The following is a 12,361-nucleotide window of genomic DNA, read 5'->3' as shown; positions in this document are numbered from 1 at the left end:
TTTGGTCATTATATTTAATCACATAAAATGAAAAAATAGCTGTGAAAAACTGAAATTCCTGGAAATCATGTCACTAGCTAACCACAATCAGAGGCTGCAGAGCAATTATTAACCTATTGTTGCTGAGCTTCCAGCCACCACAGAATCACCAGACTATTTTTTTAACCTCTTTTAGTTACAAAATGTGTCTAGTTACTTTGTTTGCTTCCTATGTTTCTTTCTGAAAATAACACAGACAACACCTGTTATATACCCAGTATAAATCCAGTTATTATCCTAACAAAAAATTCTAAGAAAAATAAAAATTCTGAAGTTAAAATCAGTGCGAAAAGAGATACTTTCCTTGCTTTATCATCAAGGAAAGAATAACAAATGTTCTGTTGTCATAGCACTTTTAAATATTCAAAAGTAAAAAATGTTCTTGGTTTAAACTAATAATAAATATATCTGATGAAGAAAATGTCCTTTGAAGTGACCACAGACAACATGGCTTCCTAGATGCCACAAACAGGAGACGTTTCATGTCATAAGACTAAACACCCAGTTAGATGACAGATAGCGAATAAGCTGTAGACAAAGTAGGTCCTTAGCCAGGCCTGTGCTGATGTCTGTGTATAAAGCATTATATACACACAGCCCAGATAATCCCAAAACACAGAAACAGTTTTGCGTGAGGAGTTATCAGAACTTACAAGACAGAGGAGCATTTAGACGTAACAGCAGCCCAAACAACTCAAACTTCTCAAATTATCTCCAAATTCAGAAACAAAACTACCGAGAGAGGACAAATGAGTAGCACGAAGTGATACTGTGATTAATTTGCCTCAGCCAATTTTTTCCACTGTGAAAAGCTGCTGTTACCTTTAGGCACCTAGAGGAGGAGGGACACTGGGAGAGGCATTCTGAGGACAACAAATGAGAGAAATGGATTTATGTGCAAACATCCAAAACCTGTGTGCCCATCCTTTCAGGCAGTCGAGGCTGCTTATTCAAGACTTTCTGCATCAGAGAGGACTCAAACACAACTTTCTTTGGTGTCCCCCCAGCCCATCACGCAGTGCATGTTGTGAAGCCTGTCTAGACCTTTGAAGAGCAAAACACCAGCTCAGTCAATCCAGTGCTCCCCAGCGAGCACCTGGCTCTCTGCTCACACAGTGTACGGGCACCCCAAGCCCCCACAACACCTTCACTCGTGGGGAGGATGGATGACCTTGGAGGAAGAGGAACAGCAGTGGCCAGTCACAGCTTGCAGCTGATGCCACAGGATGTCCCTAGCCTACAGGCTGGTCTCTGCACTGCTACCTACCATCGTTAAATCTGTGCATGGATGCACAGAGCTCATCAGCTGGCAGAAACCAGATACTATTGCTATAATGCTTCATTGTATTTGGTTTTAAAAGGTAATGACTAGGATTCTTGGAGTCATGATTGTGACCTGCTCCTGTCTGGCAGAGGTACAACCACCTACAGCAGTGGCTTAAATTATGCAATAGGACCTATTAAAAAGAAAAAAAATAATCAAGATTTCCCTTTCTGAACACTCCTGCACTTCCTAGGTCTAATGGGTATACCACCCTCTTTCCTGCTGACTCACACAGCCTTGGCTGGAACAGTCAGGTGGCTTATATTACGTCCTGCAAGTCTCCAAGGAGGCTCTGCTCATATTAAATTATTCCTCAGTTTTCCAATCATTTGTGAAGAGAATTACCTCAGCTTTTACCGACAAAAAAAAATTACCTTTAAAGTCACAATGTGCATGTATAAACAAGGCCTATTGAACAAAATAGTCAAATTCAGAAATGGAATAGAATTATTTCAGAAGGGGAATACCTGAGAAGAAAAAGTTACTTCAGCTTCCACTATGGGCATATTCCAAAGCAGATTTAAATCACTGGTGCCTTTTGTGCTTGTGTTCAGTGCACTTTGCATCAAATTTCATAAAATATCACTTCAGGTGTTCTCATCAGAAAAGTACGAAAGATTAAAAACCAACCAGAAACACCAAGGCATATTTTTACAGTCTTAGGGTGCATTGTGGATGATAAGGTGAAGCTGGTTAATTAACATGTGAGCCAATCTTCATTTTCTCACCTCTGGTGTTGCTATTTAAGTAATTTCTGGGTCTCATGGTGCCTCAGCTAAAGTGCAGAATAGAACAAATAGAGCAAAAAAGACCTTTAGCTCTGTGGGAAGGACAAGGTAGAGCTGGGACAGGGATCATGCCTCGTTCCTGCTGAGCCCACACAGCCTTCCTTCTTCAGGCACAGATGCTCACCCCCAGGAGTAGGGGATTAGGATTTTTTTTATTCATAAATTATGCCATTTCAAAAAGCTATTGTCAACTCAAACCCAGCTTCAAGCCAGCATAAGATGACAGGGCTAGGATACAAAAGTTCCTTGCCCTGTAAGGTTTTTGTTGTCTTTCTCTCCAATGTTGCCTTTGCTATCAAATCCAAAAGGTTAGGTTTAGGTTTGCATGCATTTGAGAAGTTTGCATTGTTTCACTTATTCAACAAGACTTCTGTAACAGAACCAAAATTAGTCTCTTTTCCTTCCAAAATTAAGGGCAGCATGATTTTGTTTACTTTCCATGATAAGCAATTTGAATAGTTCAAAACACATTATTTTGGGAATGCAGTTTCCAGGACATATTTATATTCCACTGAACTATGACAAGCAACATTTTATCACAGTAAATAATTCCTGTGATACCATCAGAGACAACATATTATCCAATTTAACTTACCACTATAGCATAAATATATTAATTTCTCCTTTAATCTGAACTGCTCCTTTATTAAAAAATTATTTGTATGAAGGATCAAATTAAATCTAGTGCCTGACATGACATTCAGTAAACTGGACAATGCCTAAAGCAACTTATATCCTCTTTCATCTCTTATTTTATCACATATGGGAGGAAACAAGAGAGTACTGTTTATCAGCTGTTAATCAGAAGTCACCCTACAAGCAGGGCGCTCTGAGAATTTTAAATATTTCCTGTCTTCTATTTGTGTATGTACTAAAGGAATTTATATTCCACCTGTGCAGAAGATCTTATGAAATCCTATCCTTACAACTCATACACATTGGGTACGTTCATTTGTTGCGGAGAAATATTTTGGGCCAACTTTGAACTAAAGAGAGTGAGAGGAAAAGAAACACTGTTATCATGAGAGCTGTGAGGTGTTGCTCATAAAGATATGCAGGCCTGGAGATAAATCAAGATCTTGAGCAAAAAGGCAAGAAATTCTCTAAGAGTAGCTATTCAAGGATCAGAGAAAAAGGGATGTTTTGAAGTAGAGGACTATGGTTATTCCTCTATGAAGTCTAAAAATGGGTTTTGCTGGAGGATGGGAGGTAATTTTCCAGCTTTGTAAGGCATGATGGATACAATACTGCAATTTCTTTATTAAAACAACCCCGCACACATAAATTAAGAAATATTCTTTTAAAACTTAACCAGTTTAAATTTAGCATTAAGGCCGCCAAACATCCGAAGTACAGAATCACCATCCTCAAATTTGAGAGACTTAGTCATGGCTATGACACATCAAGACAGTCTCATTAACATAATTTTCATCATCATATGAATACCAAGTAGAATTTTGTCTTGTTTTCTTGGGTTGTTTTCTGTGTGTCTCTTTTTACATTTGCCTACTACTATATATTTGAGATTGAAGGGTCAGGCACTACCTGTCCCTACCTTTACAGAATAAGGCTCTAGCAGACACCTGGAACCACAGTGACAGAAACACTAACACAAATATGTGAAATTAGTATCTTGTCCTGCAAGTGCTGCATTAATAGTTCCTTAATTTCAATTTACACAGTTGGCATTGTTAAATGATTAGTGCCTTTAAACCTGAGAAACTAATTATGAGCATGGATGGCCAGATAAGACTGAGATTTGAGAGACGTTCAATTAGTACTTTGTTACTTTTACTAGGTTTGACTGTCACATCAAGATTTTTAATTGGAAAAAAAAAACTTAACCATAAATGAAGACGTAAAGTTAATAGTCTTTTACTAAAAAGAAAAAGTTTCTGGCAATTTATTACCTTCTTTATACTTAAAACTACCTTGGCCAAGCAGAATAAAAGGACCAAGAGATTTTAGAAAGATCATTCAGGGAAAGCTTCAAACAACTATTATTTAAGATTGTCCCCTTATAATTCAAACCATCTACTCTGCATACATCTTACACGTTTTGGAATATATTTAGGGCATCTTTGCTGTGTTTAGTTTTATCGCGTATAGAGATGCATGTGTAACACTGAGGGTCACACAGACCTTCCAAATATTTTCATTCGAAACTCCCCGCAGCCACTGTACCTTCACTTCCTAAAGGAACACTGAGTGGTGAAGCAATCTACACTCACAAAAAATATTTTGCCATCAGGTGAAAAGTTTAAAAAAAAATCTTGATTGGCTAGTTGATTAAATCAATATGTTCAAGATTCCCTGTTAGCAAAGAACTATATCTTCCTCATTACTCCATACCCAAAAGACTATTAAAGACCCTGTAGGTGCATTTAAATCTAGGAAAGAAAGAATCACAAAACTTTGCTGCGTTTTTGCTGATTAGTAACTCTAAATGCCTTCTTTGGTGTCAAAAATGAAATAAATTATACCTCCTGGTACAGCAAATCAAGAACCTTCTCCAACAGCCTGGTCTTCCAGGAGAGCATCATGGTAATGCCAAGACACACAAAGCAAACAACAGGGATTAAAGGCAGAATGATCAATTTTTCCTGTTCAATTAGGCTAAAATTTGTTATGAGACACTGAAATCTGTTTCTAAAATATTGGATGACACAGTGACAGTTCAGCTCACCAACCACAGGCCATCCAGGTAACCTAAGAATCAGTTAGGATGCACTCTGCAAAAGCACTCTGCCAGTAAACTCCAAGATGGTGCCGGGGTAGAAATAACCCACTTTGGTCAAAGCCACAGTTACAAGCTGCCTGCAGCAAGTTCTGAACCAGAACACCTTGTCTTTGTCCTGGAGGCTCAGGACGGCTGGTGGCTTTCTTCTTTCCCACGCTCTCCACTGACACCAGCTTGGATGGAGAAGCCGCCACTGACCTTGCAGGAGCTCCTGTCTTTGAGGGCTTCATCTTCTTACTCCTGGCCCAGACCTCAGCTTCACCATGCAGTCCTTGGACTCTGAAAGAGGTCTGTGAAGGTTTTAGCGACATAGCCCCACCTGGTTGGGTGACACAGGCAACTAATGCCCCACTAAAATAACTTATCATAGCTACAAGTCTCAAGTCCACGGCAGATGTAGACCTTGCTTTTTAAAGGAAATGCATTCCAACAAAACCAGTTTTAGCTACCCGGCATATTTTAACTAACAACCCCTTTCCCTCCAGATTTTATGTATTTTTAATGAAAGTCTAATTACCATTGAAATACAGTTTGAAGCAATGCATGAGGAAAAATAAACATAATTTAGAAAGTCAGAAAATATTCATTAATTATTTTTCTAGCATGATAAATATGTATAAATTAAGAATCTGTGTAAATATATGTTAAACTACTGAAAGATCTACAGACATAGTATGTACATAATCCTCATGGTTAGCAAAAGGAAATACTGAATTACACCAGCCAATGAGCATTAACCTTTATTTAGAAAAATACTTAGGAAGCACAAATGCAAAACAAGATGAAAATCAATTATTTAAATCAAGGTTTCCAACCTGACAATTTAAATCATGATTAAAATTGGCAATTTAAATGACTTTGATCTAAATCAATCCCCTTGATGTGAAACCAGCCCATTTTGTTTGTCATCATTATTGTTCTCGGAGCACTCTCATGAAAAAATTATTTGTAAAGGTGCACATGTGGATATTTCTTTATGAACACACTTTATATGTTTATAACTTATGACAAGAAAGGCATTAGATACACCTTAGTATACCTATGGCAATTCTATTTACCAAAAAATATTATTACATGGGAATTTTAGTTCATAAGTGATAATATTTCCCATTCATTCATAATATTAGCATTATTACAGGAAAATTTAAAATTAACTGAGTTTCAGATTACCAGCAGACCTGCCAGTCACAAACAGAGCCACAAAAGCTTTAGAATCTGCTATTTGGCATCCAGCATCCTTCAGAGAAGACTACAAAACCCACATCTGATCTGTAAGGCCACAGGATGGCAAGTCCTATGTCAAGTGCTAGGGGCACCCAGAGTAGCACAAGCACAACTCTTAAATACCTCCACAGCCCATTTTGCCAGCTGGAGATGAGTATAGGCAAAAGGCTCTTTGGACTTGTCTTTTTAACCTGCCTTCCTGAAGATGTGTCATACATGCACCTTCATTCATAATTTTTACAGAGGGAAGCTGAGGTCCCAAAGATACTATGTTTCTACACACTTTGCCCAGGAGAAAAGATGAAGGCCCAGGCCTCAGCTTAAATGAGCTCCTGTGGGGTGGGTGACAGTCCCCGGGGGGCTGGTCAGGGGAACGGAGTTAGCACTCTCCAGACCCTGCCAGATAGTTTGCAGCAGGGAGTAATGTACTAATCAGACATCAGAGAGCCTACCCAACGGAGTTCTTCTAAGATGGGAATCTGCAGAATCCAGGTTCCATTGACTCTCACTCTCACAATGATTTGCAGCTATCCTTACCTCAGAAGAAAATAAAACCTCGGCCTTTGTCTCTAACGTTGCCTGTAGATAATGAGCCACTCAGACTGTAGACTCTGCCTGAATTAAACAGTCAAAATTTTCCATCTCCATGAAGCTCTTAAAGCCTTACTCCTACCTTTTTCTCAATTACTGCTATAAGACACTGGTTTCATGTTAGTAACCGGCAATAATTCTGCTTTAATAGCCAGGCTATGCTTTAACAGTACAGTTTTTTTCTAAACTTCTTTTCTTGACGTTGACATCACCTTCGGTCCCAACTACTGCAGTGGGGTTTTTTTCCCCCTTCTTCCCATGCAACCAGACTTTCTGATTCGATGACCATTTTTGTGGCCCATGGGGTTGACTATGATAACCCAATCTGTGCTCTTGTCCCCTGGCCTGCTTTCAGAAGGAAGCCTATGTCAGGGTCCTTTGCAGCACCACCACACACTTATCAAATACCTTATTGTTCCCGTGCAGCAGCAATAAACTGGCTATGATCACCTCATGATCCCAGCTTCCTGACTGTTTGCTTGTTAGGTTCTGTATTTTCTCTCACCAGGAGAAATACTTTGGATGAGCTCCCTGGTCACTGGTGCAAATGTATGTGTGTTCCTTTCCAAATCCCCCATTAATACCCGTCTTCATCTGTGATACCTGCAAAGAAGGAAAGAGCAGCTAGCTCAGGCTGCTGCTGTAGTGAGATCAGCGGTGCCAGACTGAACAGTAATATTACTTTGTTTTCTGCTCCTGTCCATGTCTGCTTTCCTGTCCTACATTTAAACTATAAACAATCAGAAGTGAGTCTTCTCTTCTTGTCCTGTACTTACAGTGCACCAAGGACATGAGCTGCCGATCTATGATTAAGGTCACCAACAACTACATGACAGCAATAATAATAAAATAGAAGAGAAAAGGAGAAGACACTATGATTTCACTTCTATTAAAACCTGGAACAATTTGTTACTGGAATTAGGAAGTTTCTTTTATTAAATTATCACTGAGTACATAGCCAAAGTCTAACTCACAGTGCATATCTTTCACTGTGAAAACACAGTATTTTAGAACTACATGAAATACACCATTTAGATAAACTGAGCTGGAATTTATGAGCCTCCATTTGTGACCAGCTCCAGAGCACTAGTGCGCAGTTTCAGTTCAGGATAGGGAAGCAAAGGACTCAGTTTATAAGGCTTCATATCTAAGTTCTGAAGAACGAGGAGAGAGCTCAAGCAAAGAATATTTTCACACTTCCTCTCCCTGCAAAGCTGGCCCAAGAGAACAAAACCAAAGATTTTTAAAATACCCAGGATTCCTCCTTCTTTAGAATGAGAATGTAAAAGTTTATTCTTATTCTGTTCCATTACCCTGTTTTCTAGAAACATAATATTTTTTTAATTTATTAATTAAAAAAGAAACCAAACTCAAACCAATCCAAAGGAAAGCAGCATAACAAGATTTTCCAAATCTCGTTGAGTCTTGGACAAAGTTTGCAGGAAGACCAGGAATTAATGTGAAGATGCCTGTTTCCTACCTCCTGTTTTATCCACTCTACCACTTGTTTCCCTACAGCTAGAACTATGCAAGGTCTTTCATTAGAAAATAATCACGTTGTTTTCTTATTAGAGAAAGAAATGTTTTCTGGAACAACTGAATATTTACAGAAAATATTTTGCTCTCTGGAAATTAAGCCCTAAAGTTATATACGATTAGAGCACATAAGTACTTATAAGTAAACAGGTGCTACCTCACATAATGGCAAATTGACTTGCCTTCTTGGTACCCTGGGTAAGTCTGAACCATAGAATCATAGAAACATAGAATGGTTTAAGTTGGAAGGGACCTTTAAAGGTCATCTAGTCCAAGCCCCCTGCACTGAACAGGGACATCTTCAACTAGATCAGGTTGCTCAGAGCCCCATCCAACCTGGCCTTGAATGTTTCCAGGGATGGGGCATCTACCACCTCTCTGGGCAACCTGTGCCGGTGTTTCACCACCCTCATTGTAAATTTTTTTTTCCTTATATCCAGTCTTAATCTACCCTCCTTTAGTTTAAAACCATTACCCCTTGTCCTGCTGTAATAGGCCTCCAATGGCATTGCAAGAGCAATACCTCAAATACCACATTTCTGAATCACAGCAGTCCCTAGCATAAATTCTGTTGTGTCTAAAGACATCTGAATTTGCTTTCAGGGAAGTAAACCAACCCAGATCCAGGTGTTCAAGTCTGGGGAAATGCCAGATGCCCCTTTAAACTGCCATTCCCTTTGCCATGTGCACAGGGTCCCACACTGTCCTGTGAACCTGCTGACATCAGCGCTCCAGTCATTTCATGTCTGGTTAATGGACCCTCATTAGTGACCATCCCACTGCGGCAGTAATTACTTCAGCTGTTCCAGGGTCCAGGAAAGATTTGGGTATTTGCTTCACTTTCTTGAGAGAGGGCAGACCATGAGCTGCACGTGGCTGCAAACTTCAGGCAGGCTGCTACAGCAAAAAGTTACTCTCTGACACATCAAGGAGTTGCTCATTTGAAAGATATGGTTGGACTTTAACCTGAGTATTCAGGTTTCGGTGAGCTAGGCTGAGATCATGCAGTCAGGTCTTGTTTAGTTTCATAGCAATCCCACTTGTTCAAAACAGTCAACCTGAGCAACAGCCTTTTAAATTATTCAGTTAGATACCAGCTGTTTTCATTTAGCTTTCAGAAACGCAGTCACAGTTTGTACCCAGCTTGGTGCTATTTTTGAGTCAGACAATGTGCAGAGATACCCTCATCTGAGAGCCTTGGACTAATCTCAGGATGATAATGTAGCATGGGTACATCTTGGATACATCTTAAATTAGATTTCTTTTCATTCTAATGCCACACATTAGGCAATGTGCCTTTTGCAAGGGAAGGAGATGAATGCTGAAACAGAAGAAAAAGGGGGTCTGGGAAGCAGGAAAGACATAACATCCTGGGTCCACTGAACAGGAATTTAAATCTCTAACATAATATTAGCAAAACCCCTCCTGAAGAAGGTTAGGAATCCTTTTGGGAAGAAGCAAGGTCAGAGAAAGGAACGTAAACTGGAGACTGGGGCAGGAAGCCCACAAAGAAACTGAGTGAATTACTGAGAGAGCAAAAGAGGAAAGATAAGAAAGACCAATGTTTTCCTTTTTCTTCCAGCTCTGCGTTACAAGAGCACTGCCAACACAACAAACAAAGCATAGTTTTGCCAGGATAACACACATTTTGTCTAGTCTTTTGCTGACATAACGGTGCCAAGCAGGACTCAAAGCTCATAGCTCCCCTGGCTGATGCCAGGTCTGAGTTTCTACTTCTACCTCATTCCCATCATTTTGAAAGACCCATATGGGCCCCTTGCAACCAACCTGCCAGTCTTGCTCCTATTTCTGCAAGCCCTTTTCCTCCTCCTGTTCAAGCAAGCTAATGCTGCCTATGATAAGGACGGGACACGCAGGGGAGCATGAAGAGACTGGTCAGCATTTGTTAGCTGTCAACAAATGGCGTCAAGGCCGGTTATGGACAGCTAACCTCCTCTGTCACAAACCACCAAACTCACCCCACCAGCAGCCACTGTTACGTTGTCCTTTGCTTCATAAAAACTGACCTAAAAGGGAAGACATAACAGGAGCCGTCCGAGTTTGGGGATGCTCTTCTGCTGTACGGGAGGAGAATTAAACTTTGCAGAAAACATGGAGGAGCTAGTAAAGGGGGAGAAAGGATACTAGGAGTTACTGTGCTGCTAGGAAAAAAGGCACAGGAAGTGGCTCAGAATAGTATAATCTAGCCAAAGATGTATTAGGAAATGTTGCTTAGGTATGCTTAAGAGTTATGCCCAAATCAGATTCCAGGGGATTTAATTCTGTTGGTGGTCTGTAGCTTGGTTACTACAAGTTCAGTAAATGCTGCTCCTTGCCTTGAGATCCTTATGTACAATGCACAAAACAGAGCGGTCACTGACCGGGTAATTACTGAGCCCTGAATAAGTCACTTACCTTTTGTGCCACGGTATACCCATCCTGGAGACAACCACGTTTATTTTCCTCATGTTGGTGGCAAAATTCATAGCTGATGTTTAGAGCTCATTCAAGGACCCTGGAGAGGAGAGGTTGAAATGGCAGGAGGTGGATAATAACTGTTGAACTCTGGCATATCAAGATGATCACAACACGTGTAGACTCAGGAGGTCACACTGTAATACCTTGTTAATGTCTTCAAAGCTTTTCAGAGACCTTTATGGAGTTAGTCTAGAGGAGAAATTAACCCTGACATATACATTTAAAAAAAACTAGATCCAACATGCAGAATAAAGAGCCCTTGAGAGGTGGGTTAAGCTCTAGCCTGCTATTTTTCCCATTTTTCTTGTGGAAGCAGATGTGACAGAGGATGGTGAGGGAGTGGCCCAGGCAGCATGAAGGCTCTGACTCATATGGCTACTACTGTGCTGTGTATCACGTAAATGTATGTCACGACAGCTAACGGGGAGGCTGGGGAGGCCTCTAGCCCAGTACTTTCCTTTCTGCTCAGATAGACCATATCTGCTGGAAGTGTAACATGGGAGTGCAAACCTTGCAAATGTGTTTTAGCATTGCTGACTCCCAGGGAACACTAATTCTGTGTTAGAAAAGAAAGAAAATACATTATGGCCTATGCATGCAGTCACATCACACGCTGCTTCACAAGGAAGGGAAGGAAATAATTACCTGATTACTGAAAATTATATGTACACTCTTGAGGTGAACCATCTTCATCTAATTTGCAGGTAAATTAATGATTTACAAAGAAGCATGGGCTATTAAAAATAAATTTCAGTGACAGACATATGCAGCCTATTATGGTGATTTTTTTCATCTGAATCTTCAATTCCTTTCTGTATCTTTGTACACTATGAGATGAGCTGATGGAGAAAAGGCAAAGAGCTCTAAAAATCAGCGGTTTAGCAAAAGATGAAGAGGAGACAAAATTGGCACAGTATAAGACTGGACAAAATCATCTATACCAAAGTTGAAATAGAAACTTCATTTTTTTTCACTCACCACACGAACAAATTCACACAGCATTATCACAAGATGCCGCAGAGGTCACAAGCAAGAAGGGGATGCCATGGAGGCCAGAATAAATTAATGGAGCGCGATTCACTGGTGACAATGACCACAGTTGCTGTAAGAAGTCTCTAAAAGGCTTATGACCCGAGGCCAGGTGAAGGCACACCAGGGAAGGAGCAATTCCGTTTAGCCTTGTTTTCACGAGCGTGGTTGCAGCCTCCAGGAGCGGAGCTGGGGCCTCCCACACCAGCTGGGGCAGAGGCCCCGGCAGCGGCAGCAGGGCAGCGGGAGGAAAGGATAACTACAGCAATCTCGAGCTGGAGATTTCACGGTGCTGTGGAAATGCACCTCTTTATAGGCACCCGCCACTCTGGCCCGCGTCCAAGACAGGATCCGGTGTTAGGCAAACCTACGGTCAGTCGCCAGTTGTGATTCCTAAAATCTAGTTTTAACATAGACCTTCATTAAAAAAATCTTTGCAATAAATTTGCTAGTTTTCACATTTGCTAGAGGGCTACTACTTTTCCTTCCAAAACAATTATACTAGAAATGTGGTTTATATTAAAAAAATTTAAAAAGAGCACATTTGGTGATATATCCTTTTGTGTCTTAGTTCTGGGTGCTTCCTCTAGTGAGAGACTTGCCTCGCTCCAT

At 40.4% G+C, this 12,361-nt stretch overlaps 1 long non-coding RNA gene across 1 annotated transcript; it reads right to left on the bottom strand.

The window, feature by feature from the left end:
• Positions 1–12,154, bottom strand: LOC135312008 (uncharacterized). Its single transcript, XR_010371625.1, has 3 exons — positions 11,852–12,154; positions 10,658–10,757; positions 1–5,181 (listed from the first exon to the last, which is right to left on the bottom strand). It is a non-coding gene; the product is annotated as an uncharacterized LOC135312008 (long non-coding RNA).
• Between the last annotated feature and the right edge of the window lie 207 nt (positions 12,155–12,361).

The sequence above is a fragment of the Phalacrocorax carbo genome, chromosome 2 (genome assembly GCF_963921805.1).
Source record: "Phalacrocorax carbo chromosome 2, bPhaCar2.1, whole genome shotgun sequence".
NCBI lineage: Eukaryota > Metazoa > Chordata > Aves > Suliformes > Phalacrocoracidae > Phalacrocorax > Phalacrocorax carbo.
This window is presented reverse-complemented; position numbering and strand designations above follow the sequence as displayed.